The sequence below is a fragment of the Vicia villosa genome, unplaced genomic scaffold (genome assembly GCF_029867415.1).
Source record: "Vicia villosa cultivar HV-30 ecotype Madison, WI unplaced genomic scaffold, Vvil1.0 ctg.000058F_1_1, whole genome shotgun sequence".
Lineage (NCBI taxonomy): Eukaryota > Viridiplantae > Streptophyta > Magnoliopsida > Fabales > Fabaceae > Vicia > Vicia villosa.
The window spans coordinates 681,538-689,319 of record NW_026704987.1 but is presented as its reverse complement, the minus strand read 5'-3'; positions in this window follow the sequence as shown (position 1 = coordinate 689,319).

Genomic DNA, 7,782 nt, shown 5'->3' with positions numbered 1-7,782 from the left:
TCATCAATTATTAATTATTTGTTATTAGATTATTTTCTCTTAATTGTTGGGCTTTTGTATTGAATATATTGTTGTGTTGGTTCACTTTCTCCAAGCAAATAATTATCACCCCCAAAAAAGAAAATATGCACGCTTTGAAACATGTGTTCTTGAAGACAATAACAACTGAATCCATCCCTTCCACTTCCAATCATCCCCGGGTCCTCCGTAAATCATTGCTTTCTCTTTTCCAATTCATGATTCATCAAATTTTTTATGTTTTCAAATGCATCAGTGAATCGATTTACTATATCTGACATCAATTGGGAAGCTTTTCCAGTGTACTTTTATAGTCTATAAATATTGGAAGCATGAAATTCATTCTCCAACAAAACCCTAACCATCGAAACTGCGACGACGCTATAAAAACCTCACCCTCCGCCGTTTTCTCCAATCAAATGACAACGACGACTCATCCTTTCCGTTCTCCTTCTCTCAAGTTCAATAGAGGAGGCGACTCTCTTCATCTTCCCCGCCGATCTCAACCTCCACTTCATCTTCTCTCCTTCCGATTCGCTAACAGTGGCAACGGTGATGATTCAAGATTTGGGAACTGATGATGATGTTGCTTGCGTTTTTTAGAACTGATGACTCATGTTGTTGATGTTGAATGGTCTGATCGTTCGTTGAGATCTGGGAACTGTTGTTGATGTTAAATGGTCCGATCGTTCGTTGATGTTGAAAAGGAACATATAAGCATGGGTCTGCATCAAACTTAACAAAGTTCCTGTTGAAAAACATACAAGTGCTTTGACACTCCAGGTTATTGTCCTCTTTCAGGTTGTGATGTGGTTGCCTCATTAGAAGTGTTGTACAAATCTCTAATCAAATTTCTTATGGACACCCCTTCATTGTCTCCTTGAAGTCTAATGATGAAACTGTGGTTCTCCAAGAGGAAAATGATGGCAGACTATTTACTCTCAATAATAATCCTATCATGAGTATTGGAAATGCAGTCAATATTAATTGTATTGATCCTAAATTTTCTAGTGAGGATAGATATAGTGATGACATATTGGCTAAGTCTAAGGTTATATTTGCTATTAATATTATATAGTTTTGTACTAATTTGATATTACATATGGAGAACTTCTAGATCCATTCACAAATTATTTTAAACTAGATGAAGAAGTTGCAACATGATTCAAACTACAATATTGACTGATATGGGGACATTAAGCATTACCACTTTTGAGATGTCAATCAAATTTCAAACCAACAACATAGGCCCCGCCCTACTGAACTTTTGTAAATATTACCTGACTGTTTGGGAAGTAAAAGATAATTTATTGTAGGAATTGAGTTGTTTTTTGTTTTAATGGGTGTGAATGTGATTGCAACAGTTGTCAGGTGATATACATGAGGAAGTGGATAATCATAATCAGATGTTGGATCATATGGTGTATACTATACTGCCACTATCAAAAGTTTTAACAATAGCTCATTTTTCTCGATTACTGTAACATCCTATTTTTATTATATTTTAATTAATTAGGATTATTTGATAATTGGTATTGTTTATGTGTTTATTTAATTATTGTTTGAGTAATAATTATTTGATTTTGTGGTAATATATTACTTAGCTAATTAATAAATGGTAGAATTTTATTAGAATTAGCTATTGGGCTTAATGGGAATTAGAAATGAGGATAATGGATGGGTTAAGCCCAATGAGCTAATGAGAGTTAGAAGAGAATTTTATGAGTTAACCTAAATTAGATAGAAAGATAGAAAGAAAAGTAGAGAAGAGAAAGGAGGCAAAAGAGTAGAAGAGAGAAGAGAAGAGGATTGTAGATTTCTTGAAGTTAGAAGGAGAAATTCAAGAGGTAAGGGTTTGAATACAAGTTCTTATAGATTATATGATTGGGTAATGTTGTGTATGCTTTCTATTCTTCCATTTCATGAATTTAGAAAATGATAGGGTTTATGTGAAATCAATTGGATTTTGTGGTTTGTTCATGTTCAATGTGTTGTATGGATGACCCATGGTTAGAAACATGTTTAGGAACCTTGTATATGTGCCAAATTTGTTTTCAATTGATGTAGGAATTGTATATGGGTTAATGGGTGTTGTATGAGGGGATTAGGGAAGAAAAATGGTGAAATCTGAGTTTTCACGCAGCCTGGGTCGACCTAGGATGAACTTGAGTCGACCTAAACAGTCCAGAATGCCAAAAATCTATTTTTCCTTCTGTTAGGTCGACCTAGAGGGGTTTTGAGTCGACCTAACTGAGCTTGCGTCGACCTAGAGGAGTTTTGAGTCGACCTAACTGAGCCTGCATTTGTAAAGACCATAACTTTTGATCCGAAACTCCGTTTTATGCGCCGTTCGAAGCGTTGGAAAGCTATCGTGATACTCTATATGATAGTATAGGATTTAATTGCACTTGATTGATTAATTGTGATGTTATTGAATGGAATGATGTGTAATTGCCTTATGTGCGTTATGTTAGTATGTGATGTATATCCATTGTTGGAACACCTTGTGTAGACGTAATCATGATGTGTGTGATTGGATATATGATGGTTGTTATGCCTTGTTGAATTTGTTAATTGTGTTGTGAATGTTGTGTACAATTGGTGGATAATTCATAGAGTTGGACTATGGTGTTATGCGGTAAGTTAAGATTGATGAGATAATCTTAATTGCATAATTTGTTGGTATTTGTACATACATTCATAGCATGGTCGGCTTTATTGTGGAAGCGGTGAAACTTGGGTTCACATGGTAAGAGACGTTGATCCTTAATTGGAAATAGGCGTAGAAGACGTGATCCTTAATTGGAGATAGGCGTATTGGCTTTGATCTTGTCCGGATCGGAAGCGTGGCTTGGATTCTAAACATTGAATCGGAAAGCGGTGAAACATTGGATTCACATTGGGTACCACATGCATTGAGTCACATTTGTTGCATTTCGAGTCACATTGTGTGTTATGTGATTGCCTTGTATACATGTGATTTGTTTTGGAATGATGTTTGGTATGTGATATGTGAATTGCCTAATTGAAAAGTGTGATGAATAGTGAAATGTATGCTTGTTTATGTTTACATTTCCCATTATTATGTTTTCTATAAGAAGTTGAATTCTCACCCTTCTGTTTGAATGTTATCCTTCGTTGGTAACGTGCAGGTTCCGACGAGTAGTAGCTTGTCCGAGGATTTAGCCGAGGAGCTCCTGAGTTTGTTATTGGATTAGGTAGTGAGTCATATGCTCTGATCATGTAACACTTGGGGGGGGGGAATTTTATGTAGACTTATGCTTATGTTTGGATATTGCTATTCTCTATGTTTTGTTGGATATTCGGATGTATTTGTTGGAGATCTCGAATATTTTGTTTAAGGCTATGTAGCCAAAAATTGTGGATTTGATGTTAATTCGAATTTGGTAGATGAAGATAGCATGGGATATATTCATTGAAATTTTAATAGCAAGTCAATTGTTTTTCCGCAAGCGTTTATGCATAATGTATGAAAGTATGAGATTTACATTGTGTTACAAATATGATCTTTGCATATTAAGAATGTTGGATGTTTTGTTTTAGGTTTTCATTGTGATGAAAATAACATGTGACGCCCTTTTCATTTATGCATGCTTACTCTGTGTGATTGTATGATATATTTGGGGTTAGAAAAGGGGTGTTACAATTACTACTTTTGCCATTTGTTGGTATTTATGCAGGCCAATGATATGGATTCTTCAAGGGGAGTCCTCTCAATAACTATGGAAAAATTCAGAATGGTAAGTGCTAGATGGTTCTATTTTCCTATAGTGCTATATATCCCCTTAGAATGGACTGATTTCAATGTCGATGCTTATTCTGCTGCATCAGTGAAAGCTAGAATCAGAGTTGTTGTTTATTCATTCACTTCAAGAATGTCAAGAACTTAGCAACATATTTAGCAGGAAATGTCGATGCTGAGATTAAGTTTTGGCAGGAATCTCAGATGTTCTCTTAGATGTTGCGGCTGTTTTGTAACTCAAATAAGCTCTTCCAATTATTCCCTAATGTAATGTTCTGTTAGTGTAGACCTTTTCTCTACATGCGAGAGGTCATTTTCTATTCAAATTATATTTATCTTTCATCATAGTGATACTTTGCTACTGTGTTACGGTTGCAACAGAAGGAAGCACCAAAGTGGTTGGGTTGTGGAGCTAAAGGTTTTGCGGAAATTAAAGTGCACAAGTGGTTCAAACCAATCAAATTGGAAGAAGTTGGATGCACGTGAAATCCAACCAAGCTTTAGACCAAAAATAGATGGGAAGTAGCGTGTTACAAATTTTGAGAAGTGTTGGATTGATATGCCTGTTTTTGATTCACTGGTTGCAAGCCCAAATGGTGGAAATCCCTTCAAGGACTTCTCTTATGTCAGGCACGCAGTCTCTTTTCTTCAACAAAATAGACATGCTTGCTAAACTCCATTCCTTGCATTGGTTTAAGATAACCTTTTTTCTTATGAGCATTGTCATAGGAATTGCCATCGAGAAAAATTTTTCTCAGCCTTTTCATTAGTAGCTATTTGAATTTTGTAGTATGTGCCTTTATGGCTCTATAATTGTTGAGCTGGCTTTGCTAGAACCTCTGATTTGGAGAAAATAAATTGTTATTTATGGATTGCTAAACAAATTTTCATAATATTATCTGTTAGGAACTATGGCAACTGGCTTAAATTTTTTTTTAAAATACAGAGCCGCCACCCTTTATTTAAAGGAAAAAGGGAAACCTTACAAAAAAAAGGGGAGATTTTGGGTAAGTAGGTTAATTAGGCAAAGGGAATGTGTTAGGCACCCTTTGCCTCCCTTACTCAAGGGGACCCATTTAGCCTTTAGGTTTTATAGAAAAGGTTTTGATTAAAAAAAAGTTAAAAAGAATATGTCTTTAGGGTAAAACCTCAAAAGTTTTAATAGAGTCATTGTCAGATTGAGACAACAATGACTATAGGCCAAAGACCATGTATGGTAAAAAGGTCAAAACCTAAATACAACATAATAAAATATAGCCAAAATAAAGACAAAATATAGCAAACCTTAAAGGTTTTGCTAGGGCCATTTTCAGATCGAGACAACAATAGCTCAATGCCAAAAGGCATGTAAACGAAATTGTAATAAAAAAAATAAAGGCCTCAATGCATCATCATTGGCCAAAAAAATATTTAAAAGGTTAAAAAAACAATATAAAGAATTAAAATTCAATAGAAAATGCCTCAGATATTCATCATTGGCCAAAACAAATGTTTTTTTTAAAAGGGGGCCTCATGTTAAATTATTGGCCAAAGATTTTGAAAAAAAAAGATTTTCAAAAAGGAGGCCTCATAGATTAATCATCGGCCAAAAGCTTGTTTTTGAGTTTGAATGGAGGGATTTGTGTTTAAAAAGGGGAAAGAGTTTGTCAGCCGTTTTCGTTCAATCGACAACGGCATGTTAGGGTTGTTCAAGACAACCCTAAGGCAAACCCTCGGAGGGAGAAGAGAAGCGTAGAAAAAAGTTGAAAAAAATGTTTTAGAAAATTCTACGTGAAAGTCAAAAAAGGTCCTTTTAGGGTTGCTAAGACCCCCTTTTATAGAGTTAGAAATTAGGTTAAAATCCATAAAAGGAAATAACCCATATCCAAAAGCCCAACAACACATTTTGAAAATTAGTAAAAAAAATAGGAGAAAAAGTGTGAAAATGCCACTTGTGGGATTCAAACCCGTGACTTCTTACTTGCAAGCCTTATTTCTTAATAATTGTGTTATGTTATTTATTTGGAAAAAAAAAACCCAATTGAAAGCATATGAAAGGCAAGCAAATATTTGTTATTTAAAAAGTATAAATAATTTATAAGTAAATTATTATATTTTTAAACAAATAATTACAAAAGTCCAAAATATTGTAAATAAATCAAGGAAGTTTATAAAACCTAAGTTTAAAAATAATTTTGAATTTTGAAATTGAGCCTCATATTTTATGAATAATAAGCCCAATTAAATACACACTTTTACTTAATGCATACCCTCATTTAATCAATAAAATCTAATGACCTCACATCTTATGGATGCTAAGCCTAAGAGATTGATTTGAAGTACACACCTATTTTATAATCTTGATCACACTTATATATATATATATATATATATATATATATATATATATATATATATATATATATATATATATATATATATATATATATATATATATATATATATATATATATATATATTTTAATGCATACGTATTTTAAATGATGTGCCAATAAAAATAAACAAGAAGGGACAAGTCTTAGTGGGTCAAATTTGGAGTATGACAGGAACATAATGTTGAGCTTGTCTTAATTTTCCAAATTCAAAAGAAGTAAAGTATATGCTGAAAGTAGCTTTTGCACATAACTTGCTTTATTACACCGAAAGTATATTAATAAATTTAATTTTCAAGATTATACTAAATTACTAAGTGTTATACCCCAAAATTTGCCCTCCTGATTTCACTTTTGTCTGAATCATGTTTATCATTTCATATACATACACTTTCTTAAGTCATTTGCATAGCATGCATGCATACAACTAAGCACCTTAGTTCAACAAAAAAAGATTAAAAGGTATGGGTTCAAGAGATTTCTGATAATTTTGGTTTTCTCTACTCACAACTGTTTCATTTAGCTGCTACACTCATGTTAATGTGCATTGTCATACCCTCCATATTTTTACAAATGCAATTTTATTTTGAATGAGTGTGATGGTCCAGCGTGTAAAAAGTGAGGTAAGGAATGCCAACATGGGACGAGATGAGTTCAAATCCCCTTTTTGTCTTGGAATTTAATTACTATCATTATATATATATATATATGTATATATATATATATATATATGTATATATATATATATATATGTATATATATATATATATATGTATATATATATATATATATATATATATATATATATATATATATATATATATATATATATATATATATATATATATATATATATATATATATATATATATATATATATATATATATATATTAGTAATTTTTTAGAATTATATTTTATTAGTTGTTACTAAAATTTTAGAATTATATTAATTTTAGGACAAAACTTAGGTACAATTTTTTAGGTGCGGTTCTTACTATTTTCTAATGAAAATATGACAAGTGTATAATCACCTCTTACACATATGCAAATTTTTCCTATTTTCTCTCACTAAATAATATTTAAGTATATTTGTCATATTTTCATTGGAAAATAGTAACAACCACACCTAAAGAATTGTACCTAAGTTTTGTCCTTGATTTTATTAGTTTTTTTAATCACATAATTTTCACTTAGTTAAGCTTTTAATATCATATTGATATATTATTATTTTTTACCATTTAATTCATTTTTAATAAAATAATGAAAAGAAAAAAAAAATAGATTTCACGTTTTTAAGCATGTATAGTTTTTTTTTCTTTTCTAGTTTTTTTACTATTATTATTTAGCTTTTTTATTTTAGTTTTATTTATTTATTTATTTTTATCATAGTTATTATTATTATTATTATTATCACTATTATATTACTATTATTAAAAAGAAAATTCAAAAACGGTTGTATAGAAGAATTCCAAATTGGTAAACAATCATACTTTTTCATCACTCCTAGAAATTTAGCCGACAAAATCTTCAAAGCTTCTAAATTTTTAAGACAAAAAGATCAACAAAATTGAAAAGAATAAATATTGGTGGACAAGACTCATAATGCCTTTAATTCTATTTGTTCAATT